This window comes from Cervus elaphus, chromosome 28, assembly GCF_910594005.1.
Source record: "Cervus elaphus chromosome 28, mCerEla1.1, whole genome shotgun sequence".
In the NCBI taxonomy this organism is placed as follows: domain Eukaryota; kingdom Metazoa; phylum Chordata; class Mammalia; order Artiodactyla; family Cervidae; genus Cervus; species Cervus elaphus.
Genome location: NC_057842.1, coordinates 31,936,022 through 31,957,308, shown reverse-complemented (window position 1 = coordinate 31,957,308; position 21,287 = coordinate 31,936,022). Strand labels below are relative to the sequence as shown.

The 21,287-nt window shown below is 38.1% G+C and overlaps 1 long non-coding RNA gene across 1 annotated transcript in view; it reads left to right on the top strand.

Moving 5' to 3' along the window:
* Positions 1 to 21,287, top strand: part of LOC122685264 — a 93,189-nt gene that overhangs the window by 43,709 nt on the left and 28,193 nt on the right. The window contains exon 4 of the long non-coding RNA XR_006338317.1: positions 20,145 to 20,209. This is a non-coding gene — a long non-coding RNA (uncharacterized LOC122685264). The remainder of the gene's footprint in view (positions 1 to 20,144; positions 20,210 to 21,287) is intronic.

The window sequence follows — 21,287 nt, the reverse complement described above, 5'->3', positions numbered from 1 at the left end:
AGAGAGTTGGAAAATCATTTTTGTATCTACTGTGGCTTATGTCCATTGCATTTGGCCAGAAAGAAAAATATTTGGTTCTAAAGCTATTTGTGGGTCCCATATTGATTATTTAGGTACTGACGCTAGCAGTAAGATTTTTCTTCCCTTTTCTTTCTTTTTTATTAGGAAAAATAAAATCATTCTACCATTTGCCCTCATTTTCTCAAAACTGGAATAGGAGGGAACTTGAGTTTTCACATATACTTTAATTTTTAACTCAGTTTCCTGAGAATGGCAGAAACCTGACAACTGTAGATTTGGAATGAGCATTATTTAAACCATGCTCCACAAAACCTATCTGGTAGACAAAAGGCAAGTCTGCAATAACTACTAAGCCAGTAAAGAAGTCTGAGGAGAGTCAGTAAAGTTATTAACAAGGTATCCATCCCACTGAAGTAGAAATATGAGGAGCCTAAAATGGCCACAGTAGAGAAATGAGGATCATGGTTTCTAAGCTTCTATTTATTCTTTCTCATAGACATGGATGTAACTTGAGGTAAGTTGTCTCACCTTCAAGAATATGTTTGTATTTTACTTTTCACATTTTAAAATGATATAGACACTCTATATCCCAAATAAGAATGGTCTATCTAGGGATCACTTTGAAGTCCTTGGGAAATAAACGGTAAACAATGGTAGAAATGCCTGATGGTGATCTATATGTCTGGAAACCTTGATAATATCATTGTCATCTGAGTTTTAAATTGTTATAAAATAAGAACAGACTTAGAACGTCGTTATGAAATTATTCCCTATGCCTGTTCATCAGTAACATTTACAAATATAAAGTGATGTTTCAAGATATTCTAGGGTGTTTACTTTCTAGTTTATTATTGTTACACTTAAAACAGCCAGAGGTGAAATTATATGGAACTAGACATCAAGGTGTTCAATATATGTCCCTGGCTTTTCTATAATTTGATTGTAGTCTGTCATGAGCTCTCTCTCTCTTTGGAGAATTATTTTCACAAGCCCATTCCTTCTCAAATAAAGATTTGAGGTAATTAAAAGGGATTTTTTTTTTATAAAACAACACATTCCTACTAAGAAAATTAGAATTCATTACTGAAATGAGATGATAAAAACCTAAAACTATCTCTTGCCACTTTTTGAAAGCTATATTTTTATAAATTACATTTTCAAAGCCAGCACTTCTCCCAGATGATGAAGCAAAATGAAAACTGAATGTTTTAAATAAAAAAAGAATGCTTGTGGGAGAGAGAGGGAAGAGAAACGTATTAGTCCTCAGAACTATTCTTAATTACAGCTACAGTTAATTCGCATCCTTTAAACATAAAGTCATTAATACATATGCAATACCAGTTGTGCATATGTCTATGGTGCTATCCAATGACACAAGATATTGTCACTGCTTAAGCCAAATGGGAGAAATAAGTGAATATGTGTATTTGCCTGTATATGTGCAATATGAGGATGGGCATATCAGAACACATTTTAGGAAACACAAGAGTAACAGAGAGTTTTAATATACTGTCCAGATATGTAACCATATGGGAAACTGGAGACAAAAATTTTTCAAACCAGACAGTTCACAGAAAAGGTAAGATTGCTTGGTTCAGGAGAGTCGGAAAGTGACTTAGCAGAAAGGAAGTAAAGAAATACCGTGTGTTACATACCTCTGTGTGACCCATCAGGGCATTCTCCTTTCATTTCAATCTGCCTCAAAAAAGGGGCTGCTTTGACTCCATCAAAGGGCCCTGGTGTATTCTGACTTCTGGATAAGTTTGAGTTTATTTCTTCCGGTCTCCATTCCTCAGCACTTTGGCATTAAGAGTGGTAACATCTCACTGTGGCTGGTCCCCATTCCTGCCCTACTTGTGGTGATCCCCTTTTACTCCAGACAAACTTATTATCTGTCACTTTGTAAATAAATGCTCAGCCAAAGATCTTTTTTCTGCTGGGAACTTGACTGATACATGAGTTGGTACCGGAAGTGGCTCCAGGAAACAGATTCCTTGAACTGAGACTCTGGGATTAACACATCATATATTGGAGGAGTGCTAGGATAAAACTCTTTGCTGGGGGTGTAAGGTAGGGATGAAGTGAAGTGAAGTGAAGTGAAAGTCACTCAGTTGTGTCCAACTCTTTGTGACTCCATGGAGAATACTGGAATGGGTAGCTGTTCCCTTCTCCAGGGCATCTTACCAACCCAAGATCAAACCCAGTTCTCCCTCATTGCAGGCAGATTCTTTACCAGCTGAGCCATGAGAGAAGCCCACGAATACTGGAGAGGGTAGCCTATCCCTTCTCCAACCAGCAATTGAACCGTGACCTTCCTAACCCAGCAATTGAACCATGGTGTCCTGCATTGCAGGTGTATTCTTTACCAACTGAGCTACCAGGTGAGGTAATGATAATGGTTGGCATATTGTAGCCTTGTAAATTTTCAAGTTACCACTGTGGTTGCATGAGATGAAGAGCTAGCAGAGACAATTAAGTGACAATTAAGATTTTAAAGTAATTCAGCTTCTTTCTACACTCCTAGAGAATATTGTCAACTAAAAAAAAAAAAAAAGCACAACCTGAAAGTTGAGAGTTATGTTTTATTAGGCAGACGGAACTGAGGAATGAAGCCCAGGACTCAGCCTCTCAGATAGCTCTGAGGGACTGCTCCAAAGAAGTAAGGGAGGAATCAGGATATGTCAGTTTTTACAACAAAGATCAGGTGGGCAGAACATCAAAAGCTTACTGTTAATTAAAGAAAACCAGATATCCCAAGTTAAGGAATCTGGCATTTTTCTATGTATGGGAAGATGAAAGAGTCTGGGCTCACTGAAATCATTCCTTTGATATGCACCTCAGCTATCTAGGGCCAGTATCCTGCGCTTTCTCATCCTGAGTCTCCTCAGGGTGTATCGTTAGGGATGGCTGCAGTGTGATGGCTTGATGGCTGCAATATCCTTTGTTTATGGATATGGCAAGCAACAATTTTTCATTGACAATATCAACAGGGAAAAAGAGAATGAAAACTATGAACAAGTAATTACAGATGCCCACGGGAAGTCAGACGTTTTCCTGAGTCACTTTGAAGGAACCGTTCTCTCCTATAGTCACTCAGAAGATATAGATAATCAAGCTCACAGCATGACTATAAAGGTTGTAGAGTCATAGCACTAATTATAAATCAGACCAGCCAGATCTACTATGCTAAGAGAAAGTCAGTCATCGAACAACAGAACCATGAAACACAGTTTTGAAAAAACAACAGGACTATGCCTCAGTGGATGGGATATTTTGGAAGATATAGATTAAGTTAAGAACTTCATCTATGTGAAGTGAATCTCTAGATTTTCTTGAACCCTTGCTTCAGAAGCAAATATTGACTTTCCTCACATTCACCCCCTCCACTGGGTTTATAATAAGTTAGAGCCCAGCATGGCCTGTTCTGAAGAACACAAGATCCTATTTATAAAAAAGAAGAATGAAGTTTCAAGTCATCCTGCCAGGTATAAAAATCCTCATCCAGCAGAAGTGCTTGCAGAAGCCAAGGGAACATGGAATTGGATGGTGAAAGTAGACCTTTGTGATAATCAGTTTATGCAGTGGCTGGCTACAAAAGGAAAATACAGATGCAGCACTTTATGGTATTCTTTTATTTTTTAAACTCTTTTTCCTATTAGTTCTTTAAATGAAAAATAGCAGAAGTAGTTAACATTTTCAGACTTTGAGAAGGAATATGATGATTGACATTACCCCATAATGATACAATAGCCGGTGAGACTCTGTTCTTGCTTGTTGCAGACAAAGGCTTTCCAACCAGACAAAGACAACATTGGGTGCTGAGGGGCAAAAAGGACTGACTTCTTTGGTATTACAATAAAAAGTTTCCCATACCCTCTGACTTTCGGTCAACGGGGAGCCTAGCATACGGTAGGAAGTAGGAAAGAGAGTGATGGAAGGGAACTTCCTCTGTTGGCTCCTTTCTGGTGGAGTTAGGTAGGGCTGGCTATACTCTCAATGGGGGAGAGGGGGGGAACCAACTCTGCTCCTCCCCAGGTGGTCTTTTCTCATCACTTTTCCCACTGAGTCTTCCTCTTACCTCTCAGCACCTGCATGGGGTAGTAAGAGTTCAGCTGTGGGTGGTCCTAGAATCCCCAGTTGTTTCCTAACCTCCATTCACACCTTGGTCATTAGTCTCTTTGTAAATAAACCTTCCTTAAGTTACTCTATGTGAGTAGGCCATCTGTTTCCTGTGAGGAAGGACCCTGACTGACACTCAGATGTCTGATAACAAACATGCCAAAACCAACTTTAGAATTTGCAGAAGCAAATTTGGCAAACTTCCCTGTTAGAAAAAAGTTCACTAAGAATTTTCCTCTACTTTGTATCTTTTTTTTTTAAAAGATATCACTGAGTCATCTAAGAGAATATAGGTTTTGAGGTCTAATCATTTCTGAAATACTGATGTTCTCCATGAGGGCTGCCAAATGTCCAGGTCATGGAATGCCTGGGATTTAGAATAATGCTTTGGAAGGTTTTAGTGATGGTAATCTCTTCTAGAAATCTTAAAAATCTACTAATATAGAACCATGAACCATACCAATTCATACAAAATATTTACCATAATTACCCTTAAAATTTCTCTTCTCATTTTACCCTGGAGTACTCAGTCTAAATAAGCATGACATCATCATGTAACTCATGAGAATTTTCAAGTAGTGATGGTGGATTTTTACTGATCCATGATCCCTCTTGTTTATTTCTCTCTGGTGACTAATGGTGAGTAATCCGAGAAGGTAACTCATCTGCAATTAGGTTTCCTATCTCATTACCTATCTGCTAGTGGGCTAAGCAAAGACTAGAAACACATTCCAAGTAATTAAAATCCATTAGGTTTGCTTGCTCTTACCTAAAAGTCTAAAACGAAAAAGCAAGCAAAAATAAAGGATGATAACATTGCCTTAAGCAGGAATTAGGTTTGGTTTTTGTCATTTGTTGTCTGACAGATTCATTAATTCAGCCAACATTTGAATATCAAAAAGGTGATGAAGAAATAAAAGAAAAAAATCATTCATGAATCTTCTTTTGGGGGGAGTTCCTACTTCAGTGGTGCTTGGTGCTTAGTCACTCAGGTGTGTCCAACTCTTGGCAACCCCACGGGACTGTAGCCCGCCAGGCTCCTCTGTCCATGGGATTCTCCAGGCAAGAATACTGGAGTGGGTTGCCATTTCCTTCTTCATTCTAGTCCACTTGGGAGGAAGCAATTATAAGTAACATAGTAAAGTTAAACCATATATACACATAGGAGGGGAACCTTATAAGTCAGGTTGGAGATGGTCCAGAGAATCTTCTTAGAGGCATTACATAGGAGAAATGTTTTGGAGAAGAAATAGATTTAGATAGACTAAGAAAGGGGGAAAGGATATCCCCAGGACAAACACAGACATAGGTGCAAAGACCTGAAATAGTATGATGTGTTCAGGGAACTGCCAGCCCTACTTTAAAGTTGGAAAAAAGGGTGAGTATGGGAAGGTGACTAGTCATGAAACAAGAGAAACAGTAGTAACAAGGTCACAAAATCTGGAACAAGGCTGCAAACTTTGCCCTTCATACAGAAAGTTGTAGGGTTATATTACTTAGAATACCAGTGGTTGTGAGTGTAGTAAATGGCTTACAAAGAAGGAAATGAATGGCTTGTTTAGCTGTAAATTCATGATAGGATTGGCTTCAAGGTTAGTAAATCCAGAAGCTCTCAAGATTTCCTGAGGTTTTCTTTCCTCTCTGTGTTGGGTCCAACCATGGACTATAAAAATGCCCCATGTGAGACAATAGACACATGTGTTTGTGTGGCTGAGTGCCTTCACTGCTCACCTGAAACTACCACAATAGTGATAATCAGCTATATCCTAATACAAAATAAAAAGTTTTTAAAAATGCCCCATGGAGGCACAATAAATGCCGTTGCCCTTAGACTCCATTGTACACCACAAGGTACTGAGGAAGATGAGAGGTTTCTATCCTAGCATTTGAAGCAAGGGTTCTGAGATTCATCCAGATTGAAACTTTTCAGGTCACAACCCACCTTAAATCAAACAGGGTTCAACCCTGGGAGTGGGAAAATTTCCAGTGAGGCATGTATGTCAAATTCTCCAAACATAATTATTTCATGAGTAATGTGATTACCTTCTTTTTAACACTACATTTTACTAAAAAGCTAACTAGTGCTGTCTTAGAGAGACTTTACATTTTTCCACTATAGTAAGTCAGATAGTCAAATGATACTAAATCCTGGAGAGAAGGATGGCACATTATAAACCAACCAGAATTTCATCATGTTATTTATGTTAATTAGGCACAGTGGGCACCAAAATTCCAATGCCTATCCTTTTCTAAGAAATTAGTTGAGAACTTTTACCCGGAATCAGTGTAACCAAAAACATTGTCACAGAATCTAGTATACATCCTTTGAGTGTCGGTTGTACATTATTCTGTATTGGCTAGTTCATGCTGAGATGTCCAAATTTTACTTCTGGCATTCATTACTGAATTCCTACTTCTTTCTAGGTTTTATTTAACATATAATCTTTGAGGATGTCATCTTTGCTGTTTGATTTCTTGAAGAGCTTGCTTCCCTCTAACCTGCTTTGCACAATGGGGCCAGCGCCCCTTCCACACATTCGCTTTGGTGGCTGCATTCCTCCTGGTATGAAATGGTAGACTCATTTTAAGCCCGTTTTGTGAGAACTTATTTTTTCTGTGCATTGTTTACAGTACTTTGATGTGTGAAGAAAAAGAATGCTAAACAACAAAAAAGATGACGATACTCTTGACCGTCATTTAATGTATAAGATTGTATAGAATATATCTCTACTAACTTTGTGAATGTCTAAATTGATGCTTGTTGAAATCCATTTCACATTTGTATTAATAGCAGATTATTTTCTTCTCTTTCAAAACTGGCTACTTTGGTTTTCATTGTTCCTTAATGTTGATCTGTATCTGACAGGACTGATTAACCTCTTCCCAGGTATTGTTCAATTTCTAACAATGTTTGGGTTAACTCTTAAGCGTGTTTGATACTGATTATGCATTCATTGCAATATCTTCTCCAGGAAATAAATTTCTTGAGGTGACTTTAATGTTTTTCCTTCTCAACTATTCTATATACTTTCTAGTGCTTAGAGGGCCAGATTGTCAGTGAGTATTCAATAAATAATTGATCACTAATAATTTGAAAACCAAGTTGGGAAAAGTGCTATTAACCATAGTCCTTTAATTTGGATAAATGTTGAAATCAAGTATTTTATCTAAAGATGAACTCAATTCAGTTCAGTTAAGTTCAGTTGCTCAGTCATGTCCGACTGTTTGTGACCCCTTGGACTGCAGCACGTCAGGCCTCTTTGTCCATCATCAACTCATGGAGTATCCTCAAACTCATGTCCATTGAGTCAGTGATGCCATTCAACCACCTCATCATCTGTCATCCCCTTCTCTTCCCAACTTCAATCTTTCCCAGCATCAGGGTATTTTCAAATGTCGGTTCATCGCATGAAGTGACCAAACTATTGGAGCTTCAGCTTCAGCATCAGTCCTTCCAATGAATATTCAGCACTCATTTCCTTTACAATGGACTGGTTGGATCTCCTTGCAGTCCAAGGGACTCTCAAGAGTCTTCTCCAACACCACAGTTCAAAAGAATCAATTCTTCAGTGCTCAGCTTTCTTTATAGTCCAATTCTCACATCCACACATGGCTACTGGAAAAACCATAGCTTTGACTAGATGGACCTTTGTTGGCAAAGTAATGTCTCTGCTTTTTAATAAGCTGTCTAGGTTGGTCATAGCTTTTCTTCCAAGGAGCAAGCGTTTTTTAATTTCATTGCTGCAGTCACCATCTGCAGTGATTTTGGAGCCCCCAAAAATAAAGTCTCTCACTGTTTCCACTGTTTCCCCATCTATTTGCCATGAAGTGATGGGATCAGATGCCATGATCTTAGTTTTTGGAATATTGAGTTTGAGGCCAGCTTTTTCACTCTCTGCTTTCACTTTCATGTAGAGGCTCTTTAATTCTTCTTTGCTTTCTGCCATAAGTGTGGTGTCATCTGCATATTGAGGTTATTGATATTTCTCCCAGCAATCTTGATTCCAGCTTGTCCTTCATCCAGCCCAGCGTTTCTCATGATGTACTCTGCATATAAGTTAAATAAACAAGTTGACAATATACAGCCTTGACATATTCCTTTCCTGATTTGAAACCAGTCTCTTGTTCCATGTCCAGTTCTAACTGTTGCTTCTTGACATGCATACAGATTTCTCAGGAGTCAGCTCAGGGGGTCTGGTATTTCCATCTCTTTAAGAATTTTCCACAGTTTGTTGTGATTCACACAATCAAAGGCTAAGGCATTGTCAATAAAGCAGAAGTATATGCTTTTCTGGAACTCTCTTGATTTTTCGATGATCTAACGGATGTTGGCAAGTCAATTTCTGGTTCCTCTGCCTTTTCTAAATCCAGCTTGAACAACTGAGGGTTCACAGTTTATGTACTGTTGAAGCCTGGCTTGGAGAAATTTGAGCATTACTTTACTAACATGTGAGATGAGTGCAATTGTGCGGCAGTTTGAGCATTCTTTGGCATTGCCTTTTTTGGGATTGGAATGAAAACTGACCTTTCCAGACCTGTGGCCACTGCTGAGTTTTCCAAATTTGCTGGCATATTGAGTGCAGCACTTTCACAGCATCATCTTTTAGGATTTGAAATAGCTCAACTGGAATTCCATCGCCTCCACCAGCTTTGTTTGTAGTGATGCTTCCTAAGGCCCATTTGACTTCACATTCCAGGATGTCTGGCTCTAGGGGAGTGATCACACCATCGTGATTATCTGGGTTGTGAAGATCTTTTTTGCACAGTTCTTCTGTGTATTCTTGCCCACCTCTTCTTAATATCTTCTGCTTCTGTCAGGTCCATACCATTTCTGTCCTTTATTGTGCTCATCTTTGCATGAAATGTTCCCTTGGTGTCTCTAATTTTCTTGAAGAGATATCTAGTCTTTCCCATTCTGTTGTTTTCCTCTGTTTCTTTGCATTGATCACTGAGGAAGGCTTTCTTATCTCTCCTTGCTGTTCTTTTGAACTCTGCATTCAAATGGGTATATCTTTCCTTTTCTCCTTCTCTTTTCACTTCTCTTCTTTTCACAGCTATTTGTTAGGCCTCCTCAGACAACCATTTTACTTTTTTGCATTTCTTTTTCTTGGGGATGGTCTTGATCACTGCCTCCGGTACAATGTCACGAACCTCTGTCCATAGTTCTTCAGGCACTCTGTCTATCAGATCCAATCCCTTGAATCTATTTGTTGCTTCCACTGTATAATCCTAAGGGATTTGATTTAGGTCATACCTGAATGGTCTAGTGGTTTTCCCTGCTTTCTTCAATTTAAGTCTGAATTTAGCAATAAGGAGTTCATGATCCGAGCCACAGTCAGCTCCCACTCTTGTTTTTGCTGACTGTATATAGCTTCTCCATCTTTACCTGCAAAGAATATAATCAATCTGATTTCAGTACTGACCATCTGGTGATATCCACATGTAGAGTCTTCTCTTGTGTTGTTGGAAGAGGATGTTTGCTTTGACCAGTGCATTCTCTTGGCAAAACTCTATTAGCCATTGCCCTGCTTCATTCCGTACTCCAAGGTCAAGTTTGCCTGCTGCTCCAGGTATTTCTTGACTTCCTACTTTTGCATTCCAGGCCCCTATAATGAAAAGGACATCTTTTTGGGGTGTTAGTTCTAGAAGGTCTTGTGGGTCTTCATAGAACCATTCAGCTTCAGGTTCTTCAGCTTTACTGGTTGGGGCATAGACTTGGATTACTGTCATATTGAATGGTATGCCTTGGAAACAAACAGAGATCATTCTGTCGTTTTTGAGATTGCATCCAAGTACTGCCTTTTGGACTCTTTTGTTGACTATGGTGGCTACTCCATTTCTTCTAAGGGATTCTGCCCACAGTAGTAGATAGAATGGTCATCTGAATTAAATTCACCCATTCCAGACCGTTTTAGTTCACTGATTCCTAAAATGTCAATGTTCACTCTTGCCATCTCCTGTTTGACCACTTCCAATTTGCCTTGATTCATGGACCTAACATTCCAGGTTCCTATGCAATATTGCTCTTTACAGCATCGGACTTTATTTCCATCACCAGTCACATCCACAACTGGGTGTTGTTTTTGCTTTGGCTCCATGTCTTCATTCTTTCAGCTTCCCAGGTAGCTCAGATGGTAAAGTGTCTGTCTGCAATGCAGGAGACCCTTTCCCTGGGTCAGGGATCCCCTGGAGAAAGAAATGAAAACCCACTCCAGTATTCTTGCCTGGAAAATTCCATGGACAAAGGAGCCTGGTAGGCTACAGTCCATGGGATCGCAAAGAGTCGGACCCAACTGAGTGACTTCACTTCATTCTTTCTGGAGTTATTTCTCCACTCATCTTCAGTAGCATACTGGGCACCTACCGACCTAGGGAGTTCATCTTTCACTGTCCTTTTCATACTGTTCATTGGGTTCTCAAGGCAAGAATACTGAAGTGGTTTGCCATTCCCTTCTCCAGTGGACCTCATTTTGTCAGAACTCTCCACCAGGACCTGTCCATCTTGGGTGGCACTATACAGCATGACTCATAGTTTCATTGAGTTAGACAAAGCTGTGGTCCATGTGATCAAATTGGTTCATTTTCTGTATTAAATTAAGTCAGATTCACTAATGATGTTCTTCTTAGGAAAGGATACTTTCCTATAAAGATGGCTTCCATTCACCATCTCTGTTGATGACTTCAATTACAGAGTTTGGGCTTTGCCTTTGAAATCTGTAGAAAATTCTAAATTTATAGGGGTAACAAAAACAGGTGGATATAAACTGGTCATAATACTTTGCAAAAATGAACCTGTAAAAGTCTAATAATGATTTATATGATGTTAGAGTATGCAAGATATTATTAAGGTTATTAGATTTTGTCCAAAGGTAACCAATGTAATAAATAATAACAGAGTATAAAATTATCAAAGAAATATATCATGGAATATTTTTATTGCTAAGAGAAAAAAACTATTTGGTGCTTTGAAAGTGGTGATATTTATTCATATTGTTCACATTTCAGATTTTTAACAGAACACTTTAAAATGGAGTGCTCTTTTATTATAATATCAGTTTTATCCCTCTTGCTTCAAGGAGTATATCCATACCCAGAAGAGTTGTACATCCTAAGATATAAATTGGTCACCCTTTATTAGGACAACTACCTGATGAGCTCAATGGATTTTCTGAGGTCCTTTTAAGGTCATTGTCCTATTGTAATTGTGAGGGAAGAATGATTACTGTATAGAATAGCAAGAAATTCTTGATAATTTCTCCTCCTCATCATTTGAACCCTATTGAAGTTTATGCTTCATTTATTTTGCATTATAGATAGCTTTATTTACACTTGTCTAACTCCTTCATTATTCTGTTTTTAAAGGTAAGGACTGTGCCTTATGTATTAGGTTGGTGTAAACATAATTTGGACCATGAATTTTGAATCATTAAAATGTGCTCAAACACATCTTCATTAATTAAAATAGGAACCATTACAATCAACAGATTTTTTCCAATAAGAAATGTTTGTTTACTCCTATAGAGTAAAAATCTGTGCTTCAGGAATTCAACGAACTCTTGGGGAGCATTTTCTGCCTCCTGTTGGTTGTGGAAGCATATTTCCTGTAAGTAAGTGTCAAGACGCTTGAAGAAGTGGCAGTCAGTTGGCAAGAGGTCAGATGAAAATGGCAGATGAAGCAAAACTTTGTACTCTAACATGTTCAACTTTTGAAGTGTTGGTTGTATGACTTGCAGTTGGGCATTGTCATGGAGAAGAATTGGGCCCCTTCTGTTGACCAATGCTGGCAGCAGACGTTGCAGTTTCCAGTGATTCTCAGAGGTAATGGTTTCACCAGCATTCAGAAAGCTATCGTGGATCCAATGGGTAGCAGACTACCAAACAGTGACCATGACCTTTTTTGGGTGCAAGTTTGGCTTTAGGAAGTGCTTTGGAGCTTTTTCTTGGCCCAGCCACTGAGGTGGTCATCACTGGTTGTTGTATGAAATCCACTTTTCATCGCATGTCACAATCCAATCTAGAAATGGTTCGTTGTTGTTGCATAGAATAAGAGAAGAGGATACTTCAAAAAGATGTGGGTTTTTTTTTTTTTTTTTTTTTGGTCAGCACATGAGACATCCACTTACTGAGCTTTTTCACCTTTCCAATTTGCTTCAAATGCTGAATGACCATAGAATGGTTGACACTAAGTTCTTTGACAACATCTCTGGTAGTTGTTAGAGGATCAGCTTCGATGACAGTTCAGAGCTGGTCTTTGTCAACTTCCAATGGCCAGCCACTGCATTATTCATCTTCAAGACTCTCATCTCCTTTGCAAAACTTCTTGAACCACCGATGCACTATATGTTCATTAGCAGTTCCTGGGCCAAATGCATTGTTGATGTTGCAGGTTGTCTCTGCTGCTTTATGACCCATTTTGAACTCAAGTAAAAAAAAAATTGCTCAAATTTGCTTTTAGTCTAACATCATTTCCCTAGTCTAAAATAAATATAAAATGTGCAGGAGGTGATAAGTCATTAGCAAAAAAATAAAGTGAGAAACACCTGTAAAATGATATATAACATGACCACATTTATTTAAGAATGTATTCCAATATCAAATGGCAAAGTTCAACAATGCAAAACGGCGATCACTTTAGCACCAACCTAATTTGGTGCAATTTTCTCATTTCTTACATTGCTAAGAAAAGTTATTTTCATCTAAAAGGGAGACCCCAAAATTTGAGGAGTTGAGTTGACTGTCAGGAGAACCACATAAAACCCACTCTTATTATTAGCTAGCCGTGTGACTGATATTTGGTAAATCACTTTTGAGCCTGTTACACCTCAGTTTCTTCATCAGTAAAATGAAGGAGTTGAACCAGGGAAACCTGAAGTCACATCCCAGTTCTAAATGGTGCAGAGTATATGATAGCAATAACAAAAGCATTGGTCTTCCCTATTAACATAACTGCTAGAAATCTATGGAGCATATTTACATCCCAATATATTTGGATTTCATGTGCTATCAGTCATCTAAAACCTACAAAATGGTTTGGATTCCACAGTTTTATTTAGGTTCTTTTCATTAGCAAATGCGCCGAACTGTATTGGTTTAATGTGTTCTGATCACTGCTCCTACTCTGCCAAGACTGGGTAAAGGAATTCTTCCTGGTAGATTAAGTCACTTTAGAGAGATGTCGTACCTCCTGTAAGAATTTTTGGATCGCGGTATTCACATTACCTTGCCATGTTTCCCCAGGCAGAAACTTGTCTGGTGGTGCAGGCAAAAGAATTCAAGATGAAAGTTTTGTTTTGTACTCTTGCTTGTTATCTTGACTTTGTAACCTGTTCTGAGTCAAGGGGTCAAACTCCCCTGCACACCGCCCCCAACCCCCCAGCTTATTTCTTAGGAAAAAATGAAAGGAGTGCAAAAGCTACTGACTCTCAGGTATACAAGATAAAGACCAAACGTGAGTAAGGGTTCATTTTGGATTAAATGTATTCTGCAATAATAAATTTACAAAATTCCTAAAACTACAGATTTTTTTAGCTCTACATTCTGAAACAAAGCATACACATTCCCCACCCACACACACACTTTGCAGAGCTGTACTTTGGCACCGCGGGTGTGACTCCGAAGTCATAATAAACAGGATAGCCAACAAAAACCACTTAACGAGGCCCACCTATACAGTGTGACCCAGTACAGGATAAGCCTCACTCAAATATTTCACCTGGCAGGAGTTCAAGTTCTGAAGCTGAATGAGTTTGCTTTTGTTTCTCACTAAGTTGGGAAGAAAGAGGGCTTGTTGCAGAGGAGGAGCGCAAAGAAGGGAGGAATGAGTTAAGTCCTAAGCATCTTTAGTTCTTTTGCTTTGCTTCTTTTCAAACAAATACACCACACTGAATAGCATGTGGAAAATTGGCATTTCTCGTGAATAAAAATTAACTGGCAAACAACAAAAGGAAAAACAGAGGAATGCTGTTGGATGCTGTTTGCCTTGTCTTGTCTTGTCAGAGAAAGGACACGTGTGAATCAAATGGCTTAAGATGAATTTTACCTACACATCTGGCTCCTGTTCAGATGTCTTAGATTTCTGACTGAACCTTGCTTACTTGGGAGGGTTGGTTTTTTTTTGTTTTGTTTTTTTTGAATAAATTTTTTTTCTGTAAATTAAGAATCAAAAAGGAGAGGACCATTTAAAGTTGTATGGGTGAACAACTGTTCAAATGTTCCACTTCAAAAAGCTTCCTTCCTAACTTTTGTTTTCTTTGGGGGAAACATTTTAAAAAATTAGTAAAAAAGTCAGAAAACCAATGAAAGTATCTAGAGTTCTGGTCTTTGGAGAAGATTGATAATCTGGTATTTTCAAATAAAAGTATGTCTCTTTAGGAAAACACATAAAGCTTTTTTCAATATCAAAATACTTTTCTTCATGAACAATAGTACCCCCCAATATGCTGCATGAACTTAAAACTATTTGAAATCAAAACCCCATTTCATTCTAGGGAATTTAAAATTGTTCATTTATTTCTTGTGCTGTGAGGTTATCCACTGACCAAATGTGTTCTGTCCCAGTAAAAAGCCAGAAGTGAGACTCATGGTTGTCTTGTTCTTTGCTCTCTTCCTTGGAAACATAAAACCATCTGACACAACTTATTTCATTTGAAGAAATTATCCTCTGAATACAGAACAGACTCCATTTGTCATGCCAACTCCATCATGACTTGTGGTGGAATCAATTAATCAAAGCAGGTATCGAGTGAAAGAACATATGTTCAGTGACAGAGATCAGCTTTCCTGAAGAAGAGCTGCAGGCCAAGTTGCACAAGCTTATATTTTGGTGACAAGGATGTCAAACAACTCATCGCATATGTAAAATAACTCACAACCAAGACCTTTTCGACAATACCAAAGTCATGGTGTTTTCATTACTCTCCATGTCATTAAATTATAATGACTAATGGTGCATTTCAAACAGTGTTTAACTTTCAAAATAATTGGACATTAACTTCAAGGGAAAATATATCATGAGGGGAAAAAAGTCCCCTACAAAAGATACTGCTCAGTAAGGCCTGACTTCATAATCTGATATCAGGTTAGAGCCATATGAAAGGCAAGAACTTTAGAATCAGAGACTGGCTGAGTTGTATGGGAACTTAGCTCACTGAGCATAATTATGTTACTTAGTGAATGAAGAAGCTTAATGATAGCAAATGACTACACAGCAAGTTATGAGCAAAACTTGATCAAGACTCCCAACTCCTAGCCCTATGTCCATTACATTTACAGCATTTTATGTGGTTTCTGGGGTGATATACTTGTCTTCATTTCATACTAATGTCTCTGGCCTCTAGTGTTAAGAGAGAAGTGCCTGGGTTGGAGCTGAGGATATGAGAATGGATGGCGCACTAACTATCCTTTGGAAACAGTGGCAGTGTCTCTGCTGAGCTCAGAATCATACAACTGCTCACTCTAAGCAAACATTTTAGGGGCAAATATTTTCCCCAATGAGGTTATCATTTTGATGACTTTCTGCTGTGTGTGCATGCTAAGTCACTTCAGTCATGTCTGACTCTTTGTGACTCTATGGACTGTAGCCCACCAGGCTCCTCTGTCCATGGGATTTTCCAGGCAAGAATACTGGAGTGGGTTACCAAGCCCTCCTCTGGGGCATCTTCCTGACCTAGGGATCAAACCCACATCTCTTAGGTCTCCTGCATTGGCAAAATTTCTGTTAGAAGGTGGCAATATCTTTCTGAAGACAAGTATTCCTGCAAAAGCAAAATAAAAAAGAGAACTGCTGTTATATTTTTTTCAGTGACCTGTTTTTCAATTTAGTCACTGTGTATGCATGTGTGCATACAAACTGAGTGAAAGTATTTTTAAGTATTTGGATCACAAATTTAAAAAAGAAAAATTAAATATTCCAAAGGTAACTTTTATATTCTAAAATGGATTCACTCTATGAAGGTTTGGTTTTATTTGTTTAAAATAAAATTACAAGATTTAAAGCAGAGCATATTCAGCAGACTTTGAAAGGTTCGTAATTGTTTACTGTAGCAGCAGGTTATTAAGAAAGGGTTCAGAAACTATTTTGCATGGCCCTCCAAACTATTCATCATTTGAATCAGTCCAATGTGTTCAGTTTTCACAGACCAGCTTAGTATCACTGCCAAATTAAAGCTGGCATCTTGAAAGCTTATTGAATCTTTTTGACCAAGTGCTTTGCAGTTGTTTAAAATTTTGCGAAGTAAGAAAGAATAATTATCGAAGATGGAAAAGCACTTGCCCATGAAAATAAGTTTTTAACACTCTTCCTCTAAGAATTGTATTTTATATGGAAACATCATATTTCTCTTGTATGCCAGTGAATATGCAGCTATGCCTCAATACTTGTCTTCCTGGAAACTTCCCTCATCTTACTTTGGTTCATAATAGTTGACTTCCAGTACTACAGAACAGGGTAATTTAACCCTCGAAGACACTAACACTAAAGTATTATTTCTCATCATGGTTTTTTAAGTTTGCCTCTATTTTTTTTATTGGCTACTTTATTTTTTCTTACATTATGTTTTTTTAATTTAATTTTTATTTTATATTGGGGTAGAGTTGATTTACAATGTTGTGTTCATTTCAAGTATGCAGCAAAATGATTCCATTATACATATACTGTATTTATTTTAGGAAGAGACTTCAGATCAAAACCACATGTGTCTCTTGCTAGGGTGGCGTGAGTGTCTCATACAGAGTGACATATTAGGAGGCCATATAGAGGCCATATTGGGAGACAATTTTCTATGGGTGTCTCACATCTTGTGAGTAGAAGAAATGACTTGCCATGTTTAGAACTATCTTCCCTGGTGTATATGTACCACAGCTTCCTTATCCATTCATCTGCTGATGGGCATCTAGGTTGCTTCCATGTCCTGGCTATTATAAACAGTGCTGTGATGAACATTGGGGTGCACGTGTCTCTTTCAGATCTGGTTTCCTCAGTGTGTATGCCCAGAAGTGGGATTGCTGGGTCATATGGCAGTTCTATTTCCAGTTTTTTAAGGAATCTCCACACTGTTTTCCATAGCGGCTGTACTAGTTTGCATTCCCACCAACAGTGTAAGAGGGTTCCCTTTTCTCCACACCCTCTCCAGCATTTATTGCTTGTAGACTTTTGGATAGCAGCCATCCTGACTGGCGTGTAATGGTACCTCATTGTGGTTTTGATTTGCATTTCTTGTATATACACCATGGAATATTACTCAGCCATTAAAAAGAATTCATTTGAACCAGTCCTAATGAGATGGATGAAGCTGGAGCCCATTATACAGAGTGAAGTAAGCCAGAAAGATAAAGAACATTACAGCATACTAACACATATATATGGAATTTAGAAAGGTGATAACGATAACCCTATATGCAAAACAGAAAAAGAGACACAGAAATACAGAACAGACTTTTGAACTTTGTGGGAGAATGTGAGGGTGGGATATTTCAAAAGAACAGCATGTATACTATCTATGGTGAAACAGATCACCAGCCCAGGTGGGATGCATGAGACAAGTGCTCCGGCCTGGTGCACTGGGAAGACCCAGAGGAATCGGGTGGAGAGGGAGGTGGGAGGGGGGATCGGGATTGGGAATAAAGACCTGCCCTCTGTAGTTGAAATAAAAAGAAAAAAGAAAAAAAAAAAAATAGAACTATCTTCCCAAGGGTATTTGCATAGCAAACAGCCTTAGCAGGTTGATAATCTTCCTCTAGAGCAGAGGGCAGATTATTTTTCTTCTCCCATATAATAAAGGTAATATCTCCTTAAGGTAAAGATCAGAGAGGTTTATTGTCCATTACTAAAAAAGCAGTTTCCCTAAACTTGGGATTTATCTCCTTTAATGAAACCCATTGCGTGTATAGCTAACACTTTGACCCACTTTACAATGACTTATGGAAGTGGGGCTCAAGGAACTGGCACAATGCAGATACTTCAGTTACTTCCACTGTTTTCAATAATAAACCGTCTTTTGAGTATGACCCAGTGTCTCATGGCTTCTGTCGGTACTGCCATCCATGAAACTGGCAGGTCAACTTGTTAGTTTGCAAGTAGGATAAAATCTCAGTTCTTTCACAGTTCTTGACAGGGAGCTGGGTAACCCCAAAGTGAATGATCCAACAGACAAAGAGAACCTGAGGTGATTTTTGGAATAGCTGAGAAAGCATAGAGTTCTTCTGGCCAGCCTTGATTCTGTGTGGGAAGGGACTAGACAAAGGTGGGAAATACCAGAAAGTGAGAACCATTAAGAGTTATTCTGATACATGGCTATCACAGTTCTTCTAAATATTGTAAAGATTACAAAAACTTGAGCTCGGAAATAATATATTGATTATCTTTGTGTTTCCTGCAGAACTCAAACTATTGTCTTTCACATAATATCTACTCAAAATACTGTTTATTGAATTGCAACTTCTCTAAATATATTACATATGGTATAGGGAAAAAATTTCCATATGAAATATGATGAGTAAGTTCATAAAAATATAAAATATTTATCAGTGTACCTTTTATTATCTATTAAACAGAAGAAATCTCAGCACTGAATCAGAATTGGTTCACTAACTAGCCTTGTAAAGACCCAAGATAAGAGATATAACTGGCTAATTTGATTGCCTATTATTTTCTGCTGCATCAAAATCTTCTGAGTGTTATAGAATAAAATCAAGAAAATAAGATTTATAGAATGTGTGGCCAAAGCTCAAACACTCCACCCGTACAAATTTTTCAAGAGTGAGGTAAGGAGAATGGACAAAAAGGACAAAAACACTCTAATTCATTTGAGTAACTTAACTGGAGAATAATCAGAAAATTAAAGATTTTCTTTTAAATCATTTTTTAATTTAAAATCATTTTTTAAATTATAGAATTAATCATTTAACTGGGGAAAATGAATTAATCCTTAGATTGCTTCCAGTTGTAATTATGGAATTCAATTGTATTTTTATGGATGTGTACTAAAATCCCTAAGAGCAAATAAATTTGGATTAAGTTGGAGACATGCAATCATATTCCATTTGGGGTACATTTAAATTTGTAAATTCAACTTTGTAAGTTAAGGAGGGGGAAAGTGGGTTTCATAAAACAAGGCCACTAGCTGTAAACAAATTCCTTCTTCTGATGCACAAAGAAACAGTAACCTATCCCCACTCTAGGGAAAATGATTTACTGTAGGGAACTTCTTGAGAGATGGAATGATACCCAAAATATGTTTGCTCTGCCTCATGTACAATTTAAAGGACTTTCAAAGTTAACTTTGACATTTACAATTCTTTCCTTATAAGAATCTTTAGAATCTAATCACTGAATAATACGGCAGCAACACCATGCACTATTTTTATGAAATTGTAAGCCAGAAAGGGAAAAAAAGAGACTTGAGCGTGGTGGTGTTTTTCATCTAAATATTTATAAATCAAGCTTACATCTTCAAATCCTGAATTATTTTGGTTCATGATATCAGCTAAGCTAATAGTGCAGACTTCTTTGAAGCTCAGTGACTGAGATTTATCAAAGAAACCTACCATGATCTCTGCAGAAATAATCTTCAAATTCTTATGCAGTTATTCTATTTCCTGGCCTGGGAGCATAATGAGTTTAAAGCATTAATTAGGAACACATTCCATCTTTTGCCTCCCATGGTTAAACGGTTTAATTAAAGGCCTAGAAGCCTTCTGGGTAAAACAATCAACACATGGTGTGATCATCTCCCTCTTATTCTCTTTGCTTTGTGCTTTTTCATCTTTTGGAACTTAATTCGTTTATTCTAGGACTGTTTGGCACTCTCTACTCGGCAACAGTAGACAGAAGGAGTCAGTGGTAGTCTGGTTTGTGTAGATTCTCAGCAAGATTGATTTCTGATTGTTGAAGACAGTCATGCACTGCACAAATATTTGTTGAGTGAGAACCAACTAAGGTTCCTGACATTGCTGGATGTTTTGAAACATCTGATGAATCAAACTTTGCTCCTTGTTTACACGTTCAGGCAAGGAATGCTCAAAGCAAGAAGGGAAGATGAGACTGGAACACAGCTATCTGCAACCCAAAGAGGTAAATATTAAAGTAAATATTACAACAATGCAGACAGAGAAGAGACTATTTCTTGACAGGAGGAATTAAGAGAAGACACAAGAGTAAGGTGGGATTTAAGGTCTACTAGAAAGAATTTAGACTTGCAGAGTTTGAGGAATGAAAGAATGTGGGGGAAAAAAGAGACAAAGTAGACAAGGGCAGTGTGGATTACCAAGGCAAAGTTTATAAAAGGAAATCATGTGGGGAAAATTGAGTTAAGGTTAAAACAGTGACTGAACTGAACTGAAAAACAGTAAAGCTGGACTTTAAATTCTACAGGTAACAGGAAACCATCAAAGCCTTTTTTTTTTGCAGAGTGGTGACATAATCTAGATTTGCTTGAATGCAAGGGAATGAAGGTGGTGAGGCCATTTAGGATGTCAAATCATGCAGGTTCTTGTTAAGTCTTTTCAATGATTTTGGACTTTATTCCAAGGCCAAAAGGAAAACATTATTAAGAAGGTTTTAATTGGTGAACTAGTTATTTAGATTTGTGTTTTAAATAACTAACTCAGATTATAGTGCAGATTTGATTGGAAAGAGAAAGAACGGAAACAGAGGGAAAAGAAACTAGCCTGCTTCTTGTAGCTTTTAGTATTTACAGGCTGCCCTTTCTGCTTGAGAACCCATTTTACATAATGACAAGCCATTCTGGCTTGACTTGGTATCCTCTTTAAAGCATCTTTTTGATATTCATCATCTGGTCTCTCACCTTGTGACCATACCTAAAAACTGTTTCTTCCATTAGTAGAATCATTGTACTGGGCTGACTCATTACATGGCTTCCCCAGTAGGGTGTTTGTGAGTGTGTGAGTGTGTGTGTGTGTGTGTGTCTGTGTGTGTGTGTGCACGCTCAGTCACGTTAGTCATATCCAACTCTTTGCAACCCTAAGGACTATAGCCCACCAGGCTCCTCTGTCCATGGGATTCTCCAGGCAAAAATACTGGAGTGGGTTGCCATGCCCTCCTCCAGAGGATCTTCCCTAGCCAGGGATTGAATCTGAGTCTCCTGTGTATCCCTTATTGCAGGCAGATTCCCTATCCCCTGAGCCACCCG